Raw genomic sequence first — 17,637 nt, forward strand, 5'->3', positions numbered from 1 at the left:
GAGGGAGAACAGCAATATAAAGACAATGGATTTCAAGAAGGCGACTTTAGCAAACTCAGGGAGTTGGTAGGTAAGATCCCATGGGAAGCAAGTCTAAGGGGAAAAACAATGGAAGACAGTTGGCAGTTTTTCAAAGAGACATTATTAAGGGCACAAGAGCAAACTATCCCACTGTGTAGGAAAGATAGGAAGTATGGCAAGAGACCACCCTGGCTTAACCAGGAGATCTTCCATGATCTAAAAATAAAAAAAGAGTTCTACAAAAGTAGAAACTTGGTTAAATTGAATTAAAACAAATAACACAAGTATTTAGGGACAAAATTAGAAAGGCCAAGGAACAAAACTTGTTCAGACTAGATAGAAACATAAAGGGTAACAAGAAAACATTCTACAAATACATTAGAAGCAAGAGGAAGACCAAGGACAGGGTAGGCCTGATACTCAATGAAGGGGGAAAAATAATAACAGAAAATGTGAAAACGACAGAGGTGCTCAGTGACTTCTTTGTTTCGGTTTTCACCAAGAAGGTTGGTAGTGATTGAACGTCTAAAATAGTGAATGACAGTGAAAATGAGGTAGGATCAGAAGAGGCTAAAATAGGGAAAGAACAAGTTAAAAATGACTTGGACAAATTAGATGTCTTCAAATCACCAGGGTCTGATGAAATGCATCCTAGAATACTCAAAGAGTTGACTGAGGAGATATCTGAGCCATTAGCAAGTATCTCTGAAAAGTCATGGAAGACAGGAGAGATCCCAGAAGACTGGAAAAGGGCAAATATAGTGCCAATCTATCAAAAGGGAAATAAGGACAACCCAGGAAATTACAGACCAGTCAGCTTAACTTCTGTACCTGGAAAGATAATGGAGCAAATAATCAAGCAATCAATTTGCAAACACCTAGAAGATAATAAGGTGATAAATAACAGTCAGCATGGATTTGTCAAGAACAAATTGTGTGAAACCAGACTAAGAGCTTTCTCTGACAGGGTAACAAGCCTTCTGAATGGGGGGGAGCGGTAGATGTGGTATATCTTGACTTTAGTAAGGCTTTTGATACTGTCTCGCATGACCTTCTCATAAACAAACTAGGGAAATGCAACCTATATGGAGCTACTATAAGGTGGGTGCAAAACTGGTTGGAAAACCATTCCCAGAGAGTAGTTATCAGTGGTTCACAGTCATGCTGGAAGGGAATAACAAGTGGGGTCCCACAGGGATCCGTTCTGTGTATGGTACTGTTGAATAACTTCATAATGACTTAGATAATGTCATAGAGCATACACTTATAAGTTTGCGGATCATACCAAGCTGAGAGGTGTTGCAAGTGCTTTGGAGGATAGGATTAAAATTCAAAATGAGCTGGACAAACTGGAGAAATGCTCTGAAGTAACTAGGATGAAGTTCAATAAGGACAAATGCAAAGTACTTCACTCAGGAAGGAATAATCAGTTGCACACATACAAATGGGAAATGACTGCCTAGGAAGGAGTACTGTGGAAAGGGATTTGGTCATAGTGGCTTGGCCGTTCTTATATTCTTATTACAGTTGTTATCTACACACACACTGACCTCAGTTAACTCCCAGGAGATGCAGGTTTCCATCGCATAATGCAGGACAAAAGGCCCCCACAAATAGGAAGTCCATCCAGAAGATGGCTGCTACAGCCCAGAGTGCGTGAAATCCTACCTCCTCCATGGTGCAGCCCCACAACTAAGGCTGCTCCAAAAGTGATGGATGAAGCCTGGGGAGAGTGCTGATTCAGTGCTTCCACAAGGCTCAGCCATCACCCGCCCCTCCCCAGAAGGAGATGCTCTTTACACCCTTCTAAGGCATAGTGGTGACCCCATTTGTGACCCCATCTCAGGGTTCTACTGAACCTTCCATTTCTCTTGCATTTAAACCCTTCTGGGCTGTCGAATAAAGCCATTCAGACATTGGGCTAGTTGTCCTTCCAGGTCCCCAAAACTGGAACTGGGGGTACAGCTGTGGTCCAGCTCTGAGGGGAAGCAGCAGTGAGAAGAGCATAGAGAAAAGGTCCTTGTGTTCAGCTTGAGCAAATCCTGGGAGAGCTGTAGAAAAGACGGCCATTTTGAACTGGTTCCTGCGGTGAATGAAGCTGGGGAGGCCCAGGAGCTGGTGGAGGCCGGGGTGACGGGGCTGTAATTCTCCATATGGGAGAAGGCAGACGGGGCATTCTGCATGCACTGGGGTCCAGAGAGGAACAACCTGCAGTGACAAAATGTTTTCATTGCCGACACTAACCTGCCGTGTGGTTTCAATTCCAGCCTCCAAAATGGTCCTGGAAACCGGCCTTGCGCCATGTCCCGCTACAATCACTCCACCCCCTCCACCTTCCTCCTAATGGGCATTCCGAGGCTGGAGGCCACCCACTTCTGGATCACCTTCCCGTTCTGTGCCATGTACGTTGTGGCCCTACTGGGGAACTTCACCCTCCTCTTTGTGATCACGACAGAGCCGAGTCTGCACTTGCCCATGTACTACTTCCTCTGCATGCTGGCAGGCATCGACCTGGTGCTCACCACCTCCACCATGCCCAATATCCTGAGCATCTTCTGGTTCCGCTCCCACGAAATCGGCTTCGAATGTTGAGTAGTCCTAGGGTGACCAGACAGCAAGTGTGAAAAATCGGGACGGAGGTGGGGGGTAATAGGAGCCTATAGAAGAAAAAGACCCAAAAATCGGGACTGTCCCTATAAAATCGGGACATCTGGTCACCCTAAGTAGTCCAGATGTTCTTCATCCACAGCTTCTCAGGTATGGAGTCCGGGGTGTTGCTGGCCATGGCCTTCGACCGCTACGTCGCCATCTGCAAGCCATTGCACTACACCTCACCAACCATCCTCACCAACGCCGTCATCGCCAAGATCGGGTTGGCTGTTTTTGTGCGGGGCATCGGGCTGATGACCCCCTTGACATTCATGGTCAGCCGACTGCCGTACTGTGGTCCCAGGGTCATCTCCCACTCCTACTGCGAGCACATGGCTGTGGTGAAGCTGGCCTGTGGGGATATTACGCCCAACTATGCCTATGGGATAATGGCCGCAACCTTTGTGGTGGGCTCTGACTCCATCTTCATCGCCATCTCCTACATCCTGATCTTCCGGGCCGTCCTCAGCCTTTCCTCCAGGGACTGAAATCTTTCAGCACCTGCGGCTCCCACGTGTGCATCATCCTGGTCTTCTACACCCCAGCACTATTCTCCTTCTACACGCAGCGCTGGGGCCAGAACATCCCCACGCACATCCACATCCTGCTGGCAGACCTCTACCTCTTGGTGCCGCCCATGCTGAACCCCATCATATACGGCATGAAGACCAAGCAGGTCAGGGGCCGGGTGCTGAGGCCATTCTATCCAAAAGCTGAGGTCAGAATTAACTTCTGCTAAAAATAATTACTTGTGTTCATGGTGATTCTGTTCTTCCGGGTCTTGGCCAGGACTGTCAACCTAGCTGGAAGGAAGGAAGCACCAGAACTTTCATGAGAGCATCTTCTTGTGGGATTTCCAGCCCGAGAGTCTCCAAGGTTCCTGTTACACTGAATATCACCAATGCTCCTTTTCCCAACAGCACCTGGTAAAAGACTGTTCCCACCTCAGAGGCCAAGTTCTACACATGAATCTATCCCTCCATCCCTCCACCCATTCCTCCTTCCAACCATCTAGCATCAATCTGCATATCTACCTAACTGTTATCCTTGAATGGCTGCCCAAGAGTGGCTGCTCTTGACTCCAACTAGCTCCTCTGTGTGTGTTCAAGCGCAGAATTCCCCCAGATGTATATTGTATCTTTCCACCATAGCTTGCGACTTTACTTGCGCTGTTACCGAAAAACTTAACTCGGCTGTGTTGTGAGAGGAAGGCTAAAAAACATCACCCTACTTTGCTCAGGGGTGTTTATTTTGTGAATCTCAGCCCTGCAAGTTACTCAGAAGCTATTTTAAAAAAACTTAAACAATGTCCTGACAGTCTCCTTCTTCCACTTGTAATGTCACCTTGTCTCAAACTTTTTGATCACCTGTTTTTTGTGTCTTCCTCACCTTTATGTCTGTTTCATAACAATGTTAAAGATAAATTTAAGAGAGAAACTGTATAGTGCACAATATGCACAATCACAAGAGCAATGAAAAATGAAATGATTTAAACGTGCCGTTTGGAAATTGTGGGAATACTGATTGTGTACAAGGCCCATTGCACTATCCCTTGTTATTATTATTCATTAATATTGGTATTTGCACAGGGTGTCTCAGCAGAGCTCGCAATGGATATGGAAAGGGGTGAAACCAAAGCTGGAATTAGAAGGTATGAGAAAGCCTTTGTCTCTCTGCCACCCCCCAGCGCTGCACACCAGTATCTGAGCACACTCCTACTCAGTGGATTTAAGAGTCACTTTCCAAGCCCCCGCTGAGGTGAACAAAGCTCATTAATGTTCCCTTCTCTAGCCCTCATTGCTGCTGTATGTGATGCAGGACTCCATTTTAACTCTGATGAATATCATCAGCTATTCCCGCGGGATTTAGGCCAGACAAACGGAAATAGCACCAGACCTGCTCCTCCTCATGTGTCTGTCACATAGAAACCAGCACTAGGAAAATGAGGCCTTTTGGGAGTGGAAATGCTCTGCCTGTAACACACACGAGAGTAACGCGAGGCACTCAGAACCTGTCTTCTCTGACATCATTATTGTTCTCACTGGTTTTCTACTGTCCATCCAACTGCATGTTTAATTTTTGATGGATGGTAACATGATGGGACACTCCTGTCAATTCAGTTTGGGACAACTGATGTGCCTTGAGAATGGGGGCAGGGAGAAAGCAGCAGAAGGAAAGTGAGATACTCATTCCTGCATGTATCTCATGCTTAATGAAGGAGGAAGTTCCCATCACTGGATGGGTCCGGAAGTGCTGTGGTTACTGGTTAGAGCCTGTCCCTGGGAACTAAGTGCTGATGGGAGAACCCCAGGTTCGTTAAGTGGATCCCCAATCCCAACCTACATTCCTGAGAATACCCTGCTTGACTCCTACTAGGCCCAGACCCCTTGGTTCCCTCCCACAAGCCCTGAGGAGGCTGGAGTTAGCACCAGGCAGAAATGCTGCACTCAGCTAAAAACCAACAATTGAATCTGGGTAGAGACGAGCCCTCAGGCAGTGAAAGGGACCATTCAGGGTCCCCTGTGGGGAGTCACAAACACTGTCCTCCACTCAGCTCCAGCACAAGTACAGAGACCTCAGTGCCTCAATATACAGCCTAATATTCACTAATGTGACTGAGTGTAGGTCTACACTGGAACATAAACCTATGCTTGAGCCCAGGCTCAGGGCTAATCGCCCGTTGTATTTACACTTTAATTGTGCTAACTCAGGGCTTGGACCCATGGTCCCAGGATCCTGCAGGGCTGGAGGGTCCGAGCTCGAGTCAAGCTAGGAACTAGGGTATGAGCCCCATTGCTTTGCAGTGGAGCTGCAGCCCTGGTTACCTCATGTCCCAGGAGTCCATTGGAAGTATCCCACATTTCCATGGGACAACTTCCTTAATCTTCTCTATCCCAAAAATCTACAAGCCACTCTATTGAAAACAGAAGACACCCCCTGACCTCAGACAAACAGCAGCGTTAACCCATTCTCTTCTGATCACCAGTCTGCAAACACACTGTCAGAGAGCCCCTACGCTTATAGAAACTTTTTAATTTTAAGAATAACTGAAATATACAAACATCAAGAAATGGAACTGTGCACGAACATTGGGTGGGTCAGCATTTAACAGTGTTATAGCAGGCGACAACTGTACAATGTTAACCCTCGCCCCTTTAGTTCAAAAGTTGGCTTTTCTCGCCTTTGCTCCTGGGAACTGCAGCAAAACGAGAGAGGCAATGAATGTCCAATGGAATTTCCAAGTGATAAAATAGCAAGCCATGTCAATCGCTTGTCAGCCGCTATCAATCAAATATATGTTTTAATGAGCCCAAGCTTCAAAAGGTGTGCTCACCACACACGACCAGAGATGTCCCTTGGGTAGGGTGAATCGGGGCAACCGCTCCAGGCCCCACGCTTTGAGGGGCCCCATGGGCCGGTGCGATTGGCCGGTGTTGTCGGTCCCAGAAGACAAATCCGTCACTTCCAGCCCGGGACCCACACCCCGCTAGGGACGGCCCTGCTCACGACTGTGACTGGCAGTGTGAGCAGAATCCTCAAAGCTCTCCACACATTAGGAGAAGTGTCTTTCAGCTCTGCATCATGAATGAATTGGAGAACTTGGAGTGGAGAGCGCTTCCCATGTACCAAAATGTAATGGATGTTGTCCAATTCAACATAGAAGTCTTTATCACTAATGTCTGAGCATTTCCCATGTGTCAACGTCCATTGAAGTTCCGTACGATTGTTCAAGAGTGTTTTCCCATCTGCCGTCAGTTTACTGAGGTCATAAAAATGCCCCCAGGTCTTTTTGTGATGCTTCATTTGTCCAAACCTTTCTTTGAAGGACACTCCAGACTTGTCAATGAGTGAGCAAAAAAATCCCTCTTGAATTTTTCTTCTGAGCTTCCCATTACTCCATCTCTGCCCTCGTAACCAAACTGTCTCTTCTTCCGATGAATACGAGATTTCTTGAAGACAGGCTCAACTCCTAAGTTTGAAGTCAGTAATCTGATTTGCCAGGCTTTGCACCTCGTGTCAGATTCTGGCCTCAGGTTTACTTGACTGCACCAGTTCCATCTGGGCATTGTAAACCTCAGTCACTTGGTATCTCACTAGCCTTATGCTCACTCTTCAAGTCTTAATCACACGTACACTTTCACAATTACACAATAAAACAAGGTTCACAATATTGCATCTGGTCTCTCACTTCATTTCGTTCGTATATCTCACTGACTGACTGGCGATGCCCCACCCCTTACCTACACATGAGGGCCTGGCTGACAACATTCTAGGAGGTTCAAAGAAAATGTCATTTTCAGAAAGTCTGGAAGGTTCCATGAGATTCTACAAAGGTCCAGAACATTCTAGGAGGTTAGTGAAAAATGAACCCACATACAGAATGCCTGAAACATTGTACTTCAAACATTCTCTTTTCCCTTTTGTTGCTAACAACAAAAACAGCACCCTGAACCCAATGCTCCCCCAAGCCCAGCACCCCAGGTGGTCTCCTGGGTTGCCTGTCCCTAAATCCAGGCTTGGACACGGTTACTTTGACTCGGATCTGTGCACTATAATGTGGACACCAGAGCCCTAGATTTGAGCATGGGTTAGAAAAGTCTTAACATAGGGTTTAAATACCATGTAGATTCTCCAGCCCAGGGTTCTCTAACACGGGTCAGCTGACTCAAGTCCCACTAAGCCTGGGCTTACAGGGCAGTGTAGACATACCCTAGAGTCCAAACTGCCCCTCCCACGGTCTCTGAGTCCCCAAACATGGTGCCTCCTGCCTCTTGCAGTGCGAGCTCAGAGTGGCAAGCCCCAGTTTTAGCTGTGTTGCCTGGTGCCCAGGCCTCTGGCCGCCGGGCTGGTCCGGGCTCCTCCGCTACATCTGGGCTGGTCTCCCAGCCCGGCTGTGAATGTGCCCTGGCCAGCTCTCTGGGCCAATCCCTTAGCACCTGCACCCCCAACTTCAGGCTGTGTCAGGGCCTCTTTATTTCAGCAGCAGCAGCAACATGTGTTCTCCATAAGCCACATAGTTCTTCTCTCTAGCCACACCCCAGAGGTGAGCAACGAAGATGACCATAGGGATGGAATACAAGCCATATGAGCAAAAGCTGAAGGAACTGTGTATGTTTAGTTTGGAAAGAGGAGATTAATGGGGGAAAGGACCAGCGTTCCATCTAATTTTATACGTCCACGTGCAGAATGAATTTTATTATGTGCACCAATATGGAGGTGATGTGTGACACATCACCTCCATATTGGTGCACATAACAAAATACATGTGGTGGGGGTGGGACCGAGGGGTTTGGAGTATGGGAGGGAGCTCGGGGCTAGGGTAGAAGGTTGGTGTGCAGGGGGGTGCGGGCTCTGGGGTGGGGCTGGGGATGAGGGGTTTGGGGTGTGGGAGGGGACTCAGGGCTTGGGCAGAGGGTTGGGGTGCGGGCTCTGGGGTGGCGCTGGGGATGACACATGTGGGGTGCAGGCTATAGGGTGGAGGTGGGGATGAGCGGTTTGGGGGTGCATGTCTTTCCCTGCCGCAGCCCTGAGCCCCTGCATGGGGCTTAATAGGTGGCTTCACAGCTGCGTGGCCATGCAGCTTAGAGGGAATTTAGAACATGATAGGGGTCTTCAGATACTTGACAGGCTGCCGTAAAAAGATGGGGAAAAGTTGTTTTCTCTTGCCACAGAGGGCAGGACAGGAAACAGTGGGTTCAAACTACAGCAGAGCAAATTTGGATTAAATGTCAGGAAAAACTTCCTCATTGTAAGAACAGGAGGACAATGGAGCAGACACCTCGGGAGGTCGTGGAAGCTCCTTCACTGGAGGTTTTCCAAAGGAGGCTGGAGCCATCTGTCCCGGAAGGTTTAGACACAACGAACCCTGCATCTTGGCAGGGGGTTAGACTAGCTGACCCTTGCGGTCCCTTCTCACCCTGGGGGTCTGTGATTCTACGATATCAGACAATTCCAGCATGGCATTGCCCTGGAAACCTTGCTGCAGAGACAAATGGAGCAGAAGCGGCCCAGAGCCTCAGCTCAAAGTGCCCAGCTTCCCCCTCCGGAGGATCTCATTCCTCTTTCATCCGTATTATCGCCATGCCGAACAATAGAAACGATATTCAAAAAACAGAAAGGCTGAGTCCCGCGGAGCTGTATGACACAGGGGAAAGGGCTCTTGGGGGTGTGCACTGGGGGCTAGTGTAGCCTCATCCTGTCAGTTACAGTCACCGTCCATTTACCCTCTGAGCCACGTGTCTCTCTGTGTGTCGCTGTTCGAGGCTGGACTGAGCAGCAGGACACGGCCCTGAATGGTGTATAACTGCCCATCCCCCAGACAGGAATCCAGGCACCATTCCTGCCCTGCTCCCCGGCAGGCAATGATGGACCATAGCGCTGCCCCCTCCCCCGTTCTGCCTGCTCACTCGTGGGGGGGGGGGTCTTGGCTGCACAGTGCTGCTTCCATCCCACTGTACGGGGGCTCGGCGGCTGCGCCTCCCCCCACAGCCACGCTGGATGCACTCACAATCAGGTCTTTAGTATGTAGATTCTCCTGTTGTGCCGGGGGGCTTGTGCCAGGCCCGGCTGTTACCTATGTTGGTCCAGATCACGGCATTGTCCAGGTGGAAACAGAGTGGCACCGCCCAGCTCCCGGCCCTGGGGGGCGGCAAGGCTGATAATCCAGGGGGTTCAAAAGCCACAGATCATGGGGTGCGGCCTGGGAGGCGGGAGAAATGAAGCAGCCACAGTGCACTCGAGGATGAGGCGGGGCAGAGGTGACCTGGGACGGGGAGTTCCCCTGCGTGTCCCCCCATCTTACTTGCTGCAGGCGGCCCTCCCCACGCACCCCTGCCCCAGCTCCCTCTGCCTAAATGCCAGCGGAGACAGGGGCGGCTGAAGATCTGGCTGCTGTGGTTGCTGCTGAAGAAAATGGCGCCCCCAAATCTCAGCGCCCTATATATATATATGGTGCAGATAATACATATTATGAATGTGATATGTACCTATATGATATCCAGCATATATTAGGCAACAGGAACAAAGGTGATAGAAAAGTAAAGCAAGACTTTTCCCCCGAGTATTTTATTCACACACACAACCACACACACCCCACACCACTCTGTTTCATTTATTTATCGTTAGTATCAGAAAGTGAATATTGAATACTGTGTGCCTGAGATCACTCTGGTGAGGCTTTGGGGAGTTTTGAGGTGCACTTTGAGGCAGAAACACCCTTTATCATCTGTCTCTCTCGATCTGGTGCATTGTGCTGCTGTGTGGTTGTGATGTTCCCCTGGTGTTATCTGGACAAGTGATCTGCTAGGTCACTCCAATCATTGACTCTGGGAGCCAGCCTTAACCTGCTCTGCTGTGAGAACTCCCACTCCCAGGCTGTTCACGCACAATCTCTGGCATGTGAGCTGCTCCCAGCTACGTGAGTGAGCACTTTTGTCCAGCCGCTGCCTGGATTGTGCAACTGAATGATACTAGCCAGTATCTCCGGTCCCAGATGCAACCCTAGGAACCTCCGTCTTGCAGTGTCCAGTTATGCCCACTGGATGATGCAAGCTTATACGAGTTCTGAAATTCAACAAATAAATTGATATATACCAGGCTTGTTTTCCCAAGGGGAGTCTCTGACATGCTTCAAACCAAACACACTGCTTCAGGTAGAATAAACAAACAGATTTATTAACTACAAAATATAGATATTAAGTGATTATAAGTCAAAACGTAACAAGTCAGATTTGGTCAAATGAAATAAAAGCAAAACACATTCTAAGCTGACCTTAACACTTTCAGTGCCCTTACAAACTTAGATGCTTCTCACCGCAGGCTGGCTGGTTGCTCTTCAGCCAGGCTCTCCCCTTTGATCCAGCTTTGCGAACAGGGGCTGCTAACAGGGAGTTTCGCAAGGGAGTTCTCCAGGTGAAGGAGGAGCTAATACAGCATCTGTGGGGTAAGTGACTGTCTGTAGTGTGTGTTTGTTTGTGGTTGGGGGTTACTTGCTGTGTGCTGAGCTTGTGTTTGTCTTTGTCAGTCTGTTTGTTTGTTTGTTTGTTTGTTTGAGGGACCATGTGCTCTGGCTGGCAGTTGGAGGCAGGTTTGAAAGCTCGAAGCCTCTGGTAATTGGCTGAGCCTTAATCAGTGGGCGGGGCATTCACTCAGGCAAGGGCTTTATAAAGCCACGCACAAGCGACCAGGGAGCTTTGCGAACAGGGGCTGCTAACAGGGAGTTTCGCAAGGGAGTGTGGGAAGGGAGTGGGAGCCCCTCGCCGGCCATAACCCCTTCCCCGTGGCCCCCCCCTAAAACCTATAAACCGAGCCACATTCCAAAACCCCTTCCTGTAAACCACCCTTCCACTAACTAGGAGACAATGCAGGCAGAAGCCCGGCAGCAGGGTGGGGGCTATCCAGTTTATTGCGCTGAGTGTTGCATGTATGATTACCTGCCCTGTGGGAGGGTGGCGTATGTGTGCAGTCGGTGAAAGGAGCTCCTGGCCCTCAGAGACCATGTACGGGCTTTGGAGACCAGGGTGGCGGAACTGGAGGAGCTGAGAGAGGCAGAGAGGTATGTTGATGAGGCTTTCCGGGACACTGTAGAATTGTCCCACCTCCGCTCAGACAGCCCCTGTGCTGTTGAGGAGGAAGAACGGCCCAGGGAAGTAGAGCAGTCGATGGGAGCAGAGGGAAACCTTCCCGTAGTTGGGACCCTCCTTCCAGATGGTGCTGGGGTTGCCTCTCGCACTGAGGTTGCTTCTCCGGGGGAGGGAACTCCAGTTTCTAGGAAAAGGCAGGTGTTAGTAATGGGAGATTGGATTATTAGAAATGTAGATAGCTGGGTTTGTGATGACCGGGAGAACCGCATGGTGACTTGCCTGCCTGGTGCGAAGGTTGCGGATCTCTCGAGGCATCTAGATAGACTTATGTGTAGTGCTGGGGAGGAGCCGGTGGTCGTGGTACATGTAGGTACCAATGACATAGGGAAGGGTAGGAGAGATGTCCTGGAAGCCAAATTTAGGCTGCTAGGGAAGAGACTGAAATCCAGGACCTCTATGGTGGCATTTTCAGAAATGCTCCCAGTTCCACGCGCAGGGCCAGGTAGGCAGGCAGAGCTTCAGAGTCTCAATGCGTGGATGAGATGATGGTGTAGAGAGGAGGGGTTCACGTTCATTAGGAACTGGGGAAACTTCTGGGATGGGAGGAGACTATACAGGAGAGATGGGCTCCACCTAAACCAAAGTGGAACCAGACTGCTGGCACTAAACATTAAAAAGGTTGTAGAGCAGTTTTTAAACTAGGAGATGGGGGAAAGCCGACTGCTGCAGAGGAGCGTGTGGATCGGACACAGACTTCTCTTAGGGGAGAGTCTGATGATAGAGAATCTCCAGGTTATAGTCAGGAGCAGAGGACTGAAAAGTATAATGTAAGGGCCGGATCAGATGATAAACAGTCACATAAAAAAGAATCTGGCACATGAGAAAAAGGCAGGCTAATAAACAGGGACAAGTTTTTAAAGTGCTCGTACACAAATGCCAGAAGTCTAAATAATAAGATGGGTGAACTAGAGTGCCTTGTGATAAAGGAGGATATAGATATAATAGGCATCACAGAAACCTGGTGGACTGAGAGCAATCAATGGGACAGAATCATTCCGGGGTACAAAATATATCGGAAGGACAGAACAGGCCGTGCAGGGGGAGGGGCGGCACTATATGTGAAAGAAAGTGTAGATTCAAATGAAGTAAAAATCTTAAGCGAATCCACATGTTCCATAGAGTCTCTATGGATAGAAATTTCATGCTCTAGTAAAAATATAACATTAGGGATCTATTATCGACCACCTGATCAGGACAGTAATAGTGATGATGAAATGCAAAGGGAAATTAGAGAGGCTATCAAAATTAAGAACCCAATAATAGTGGGGGATTTCAATTATCCCCATATTGACTGGGAACATTTCACTTCAGGACGAAATGCAGAGATAAAATGTCTTGATCCTTTAAATGACTGCTTCATGGAGCAGCTGGTACGGGAACCCACAAGGGGAGAGGCAACTCTAGATTTAATCCTGAGTGGAGCGCAGGAGCTGGTCCAAGAGGTAACTATAGCAGGACCGCTTGGAAATAGTGACCATAATACAATAGCATTCAACATCCCTGTGGTGGGAAGAACACCTCAACTGCCCAACACTGTGGCATTTAATTTCAAAAGGGGGAACTATACAAAAATGAGGGGGTTAGTTAGACAAAAGTTAAAAGGTACAGTGACTAAAGTGAAATCCCTGCAAGTTGCATGGGCCCTTTTTAAAGACACCATAATAGAGGCCCAACTTCAATGTATACCCCAAATTAAGAAAAACAGTAAAAGAACTAAAAAAGAGCCACCGTGGCTTAACAACCATGTAAAAGAAGCAGTGAGAGATAAAAAGACTTCCTTTAAAAAGTGGAAGTCAAATCCTAGTGAGGCAAATAGAAAGGAGCACAAACACTGCCAACTTAAGTGCAAGAGTGTAATAAGAAAAGCCAAAGAGGAGTTTGAAGAACGGCTAGCCAAAAATTCCAGAGGTAATAACAAAATGTTTTTTAAGTACATCAGAAGCAGGAAGCCTGCTAAACAACCAGTGGGGCCCCTTGACGATCAAAATACAAAAGGAGCGCTTAAAGATGATGAAGTCATTGCGGAGAAACTAAATGGATTCTTTGCTTCAGTCTTCACGGCTGAGGATGTTAGGGAGATTCCCAAACCTGAGCTGGCTTTTGTAGGTGACAAATCTGAGGAACTGTCACAGATTGAAGTGTCACTAGAGGAGGTTTTGGAATTAATTGATAAACTCAACATTAACAAGTCACCGGGACCAGATGGCATTCACCCAAGAGTTCTGAAAGAACTCAAATGTGAAGTTGCGGAACTATTAACTAAGGTTTGTAACCTGTCCTTTAAATCGGCTTCGGTACCCAATGACTGGAAGTTAGCTAATGTAACACCAATATTTAAAAAGGGCTCTAGGGGTGATCCCGGCAATTACAGACCGGTAAGTCTAACGTCGGTACCGGCCAAATTAGTTGAAACAATAGTAAAAAATAAAATTGTCAGACACATAGAAAAACATAAACTGCTGAGCAATAGTCAACATGGTTTCTGTAAAGGGAAATCGTGTCTTACTAATCTATTAGAGTTCTTTGAAGGGGTCAACAAACATGTGGACAAGGGGGATCCGGTGGACATAGTGTACTTAGATTTCCAGAAAGCCTTTGACAAGGTCCCTCACCAAAGGCTCTTACGTAAATTAAGCTGTCATGGGATAAAAGGGAAGGTCCTTTCATGGTTTGAGAACTGATTAAAGGACAGGGAACAAAGGGTAGGAATTAATGGTAAATTCTCAGAATGGAGAGGGGTAACTAGTGGTGTTCCCCAAGGGTCAGTCCTAGGACCAATCCTATTCAATTTATTCATAAATGATCTGGAGAAAGGGGTAAACAGTGAGGTGGCAAAGTTTGCAGATGATACTAAACTACTCAAGATAGTTAAGACCAAAGCAGATTGTGAAGAACTTCAAAAAGATCTCACAAAACTAAGTGATTGGGCAACAAAATGGCAAATGAAATTTAATGTGGATAAATGTAAAGGAATGCACATTGGAAAAAAATAACCCCAACTATACATACAACATGATGGGGACTAATTTAGCTACAACGAGTCAGGAAAAAGATCTTGGCGTCATCGTGGATAGTTCTCTAAAGATGTCCACGCAGTGTGCAGAGGCGGTCAAAAAAGCAAACAGGATATTAGGAATCATTAAAAAGGGAATAGAGAATAGGACTGAGAATATCTTACTGCCCTTATATAAATCCATGGTACGCCCACATCTCGAATACTGTGTACAGATGTGGTCTCCTCACCTCAAAAAAGATATTCTAGCACTAGAAAAGGTCCAGAAAAGGGCAACTAAAATGATTAGGGGTTTAGAGAGGGTCCCATACGAGGAAAGATTAAAGAGACTAGGACTCTTCAGCTTGGAAAAGAGAAGACTAAGGGGGGACATGATAGAGGTATATAAAATCATGAGTGATGTTGAGAAAGTGGATAAGGAAAAGTTATTTACTTATTCCCATAATACAAGAACTAGGGGTCACCAAATGAAATTAATAGGCAGCAGGTTTAAAACAAATAAAAGGAAGTTCTTCTTCACGCAGCGCACAGTCAACTTGTGGAACTCCTTACCTGAGGAGGTTGTGAAGGCTAGGACTATAACAATGTTTAAAAGGGGACTGGATAAATTCATGGAGGTTAAGTCCATAAATGGCTCTTAGCCAGGATGGGTAAGAATGGTGTCCCTAGCCTCTGTTCGTCAGAGGATGGAGATGGATGGCAGGAGAGAGATCACTTGATCATTGCCTGTTAGGTTCACTCCCTCTGGGGCACCTGGCATTGGCCACTGTCGGTAGACAGATACTGGGCTAGATGGACCTTTGGTCTGACCCGGTACGGCCATTCTTATGTTCTTATCAGCGCTTCAGTCGCTTGGTGGTGGTGGCTGTAGATGGAGGTGGAAGAGAGAGGAAGAGCCTGGCAAACGTCTCTCCCTTTTATCATGTTCTTTCTTCCCTCTTGGCTTCCCCCCCCTTCAGGGTCAGGTGAGCATTACCTCATCGCAGTCCCAAACTGACCAAAGGAAAGGGAGTGACTCACTGGAGAGTCCAACAGATCCTTTATTGATGCCTAAGCCAGTGTCCTTTGTTCCTGTGAGGCTGGGCTGGGTTTGTCCCATACGTGCTGTCGAAGAAAAACTTAGTTCTCGCTTTTTTTTTGGGTGCAGCAAAATTAAATACGTTATTATTTCTCCAGTAATTACCATGGAGGGAGAGAGTGCCATAGGACACAGGGTCCTGGACAGGTCTCTCAACTGGTAAACAATTACATCAAGCCTTTATACCTTTTTTACAGACAATTTCTAGCAATCATGGAGACACTAAAAAGCAACAAATACATTTTGTTTATACATAAGCTTTTCTGCTATCTCACTAGAAAAACAAGACTGCAAGACTGCATATTGCAAGGTCGTAATAACTTTCACACAATTCACTCTGTCTTACATTATCTTGCTTCCTCACGTCACCAGGGTCACAGTTAGCCTAACTCAAGATCATTAAGATCTCTTCAAAACCTTGTTAATTATTTACTGGCTTCCACACTCCCCCCTTTTGTACTTCTAGTACAACAAATATTTCAAATCTCAATTTGCATCAAACCATGGATGTCAGATTCTACAGCAAGTATGTCAATCTTAGGGGTTTTCATGGGATGTAATGACAATGCATGATCAGCACGAACATGAAAGGTATTATTACTAGCATTATATCCTTTACAACAACAAGAACACAATCCTAAACTAACTAACAACACCACAAACAATAACATTCCCATAGGAATAAAATAATGGTGGTGTCGTACAATTTTGGTTACAAAGCACAATACACCATACTCAGTACCTAAAGTAAACACTCTATAAGCTGTATGAAAGGCATACTATTCAGCATGATATACATATCCTGAAGCATATGAATTTGCCCTTGCAACGCAGAGATTCTTCGAACCTCTGGTAACAATGAAAGCAAATTTTGAAACCGATCAGGCACTAGTCTAGTCCAAGGAAAATATACCTGAAATCTAAAAGCTACTGGCAACATTCTATCTGCAGGCCAGGAAATGATAGGATTGCCTGCAGCAGTGGTAAGATTAATATGTATATCTTGTAAAGTGGTGGCATTAACGCACACACAGCTATCATTAGCTCGAAAAAGTGGGTGTCCTGTCAGGGTAGTTCCTTGACCTCCACCCTCCCAGCAAATATTGTAAAGTGACAACTTCCCTGGCTTCAGTTTCTGTACACACTGAAGCTGTGGTGGTTCTAAGGACCAAAATGTCCATAGAGTTCCTAACCCCATCCAAATATCAGATGTAATCCCAGGAGCACTAACTAAAAATCGATTAGGAGTATCAGGCGGTCTCACTTCCCAGATATCTCGGTGAATCACCCAATCCCACATGCATGCTCCCCATGGACCCAGCAGGATTCGGTATGTGGGAGCCCACACCCACCCTAACCGGTCCATATGCTTGGAAGGAGCACTGTGAATGTCCACACTTCCATCCAGAAAGTGTCCAAGTATGTCTGCATGACCACAGATCAGATGGCACTCCTGATGTGACAGTAAGGGCAGTGGGCCAAGTCTGGTCTAGATCCCACTGCAATGCCTTCCCAGCCTCAGTGATATTCAATACCATCTCTGTCAGTAACTTCTGGGTCATAGAACTAAGGGCGGAAATGACATAGTACTCACCAACTCCAGCCCGTACTTAAGATAGCTGAGTTTTAAGAATAAGGCTAGTGGCCTTTAAGAATAGTCCAAATGGCTACGATACTATTAGCCCCAGCCCATAGGGATCTGCCCAATGTCCTCTTATTCCAGGTTCTCCGTTGTGCTAATCTAATGGCAGCCCCTTGTGAGCAATCTGGGTATGTAAAAGTGACGTGAAAACTGGATAAGGGCAATGTCATTTAAAATCCAATCAGGGAGGGCAATACATACTGAAGGATTTATCCAAAACATAGGGCGCAGCCTGTAGAATAAACCCCAAAATCCAATTAATACCACATTCCCAAGCATGGGTCCCACAAATTTCTTCCTGCCAGAATGTAATTCTTTGCCTCTTCACCAGGGTCAGTTCTCAATGTCCTTTTTTAGTCAGTAATTCCTGGACTATGGCAATGTCAGTGGAGTGAGTGTTTCTTCTTCTTTCCTGAAGCTGTCGTGGTTCAGCATCCTACAGGGAAGAATACCAGGACATCATCCTGTAATGACTTGCTTTTTACACAAAAGTTCAAAGGCACAGTAGTTTGTCAGTGGCACTTCACAGCGGTGTCGGTAGGCAGCAGGACTTGGAAAGGGCCGTTCCAGCGTGGAGCCAAGGCAGTCGTGC

At 47.1% G+C, this 17,637-nt stretch overlaps 1 pseudogene; it reads left to right on the forward strand.

Moving 5' to 3' along the window:
• The first annotated feature begins 2,322 nt into the window (after positions 1–2,322).
• On the forward strand, positions 2,323–3,409 carry LOC123362027 (annotated as a pseudogene).
• The last annotated feature ends 14,228 nt before the right edge of the window (positions 3,410–17,637 follow it).

This window comes from Mauremys mutica, chromosome 1 (genome assembly GCF_020497125.1).
Source record: "Mauremys mutica isolate MM-2020 ecotype Southern chromosome 1, ASM2049712v1, whole genome shotgun sequence".
NCBI lineage: Eukaryota > Metazoa > Chordata > Testudines > Geoemydidae > Mauremys > Mauremys mutica.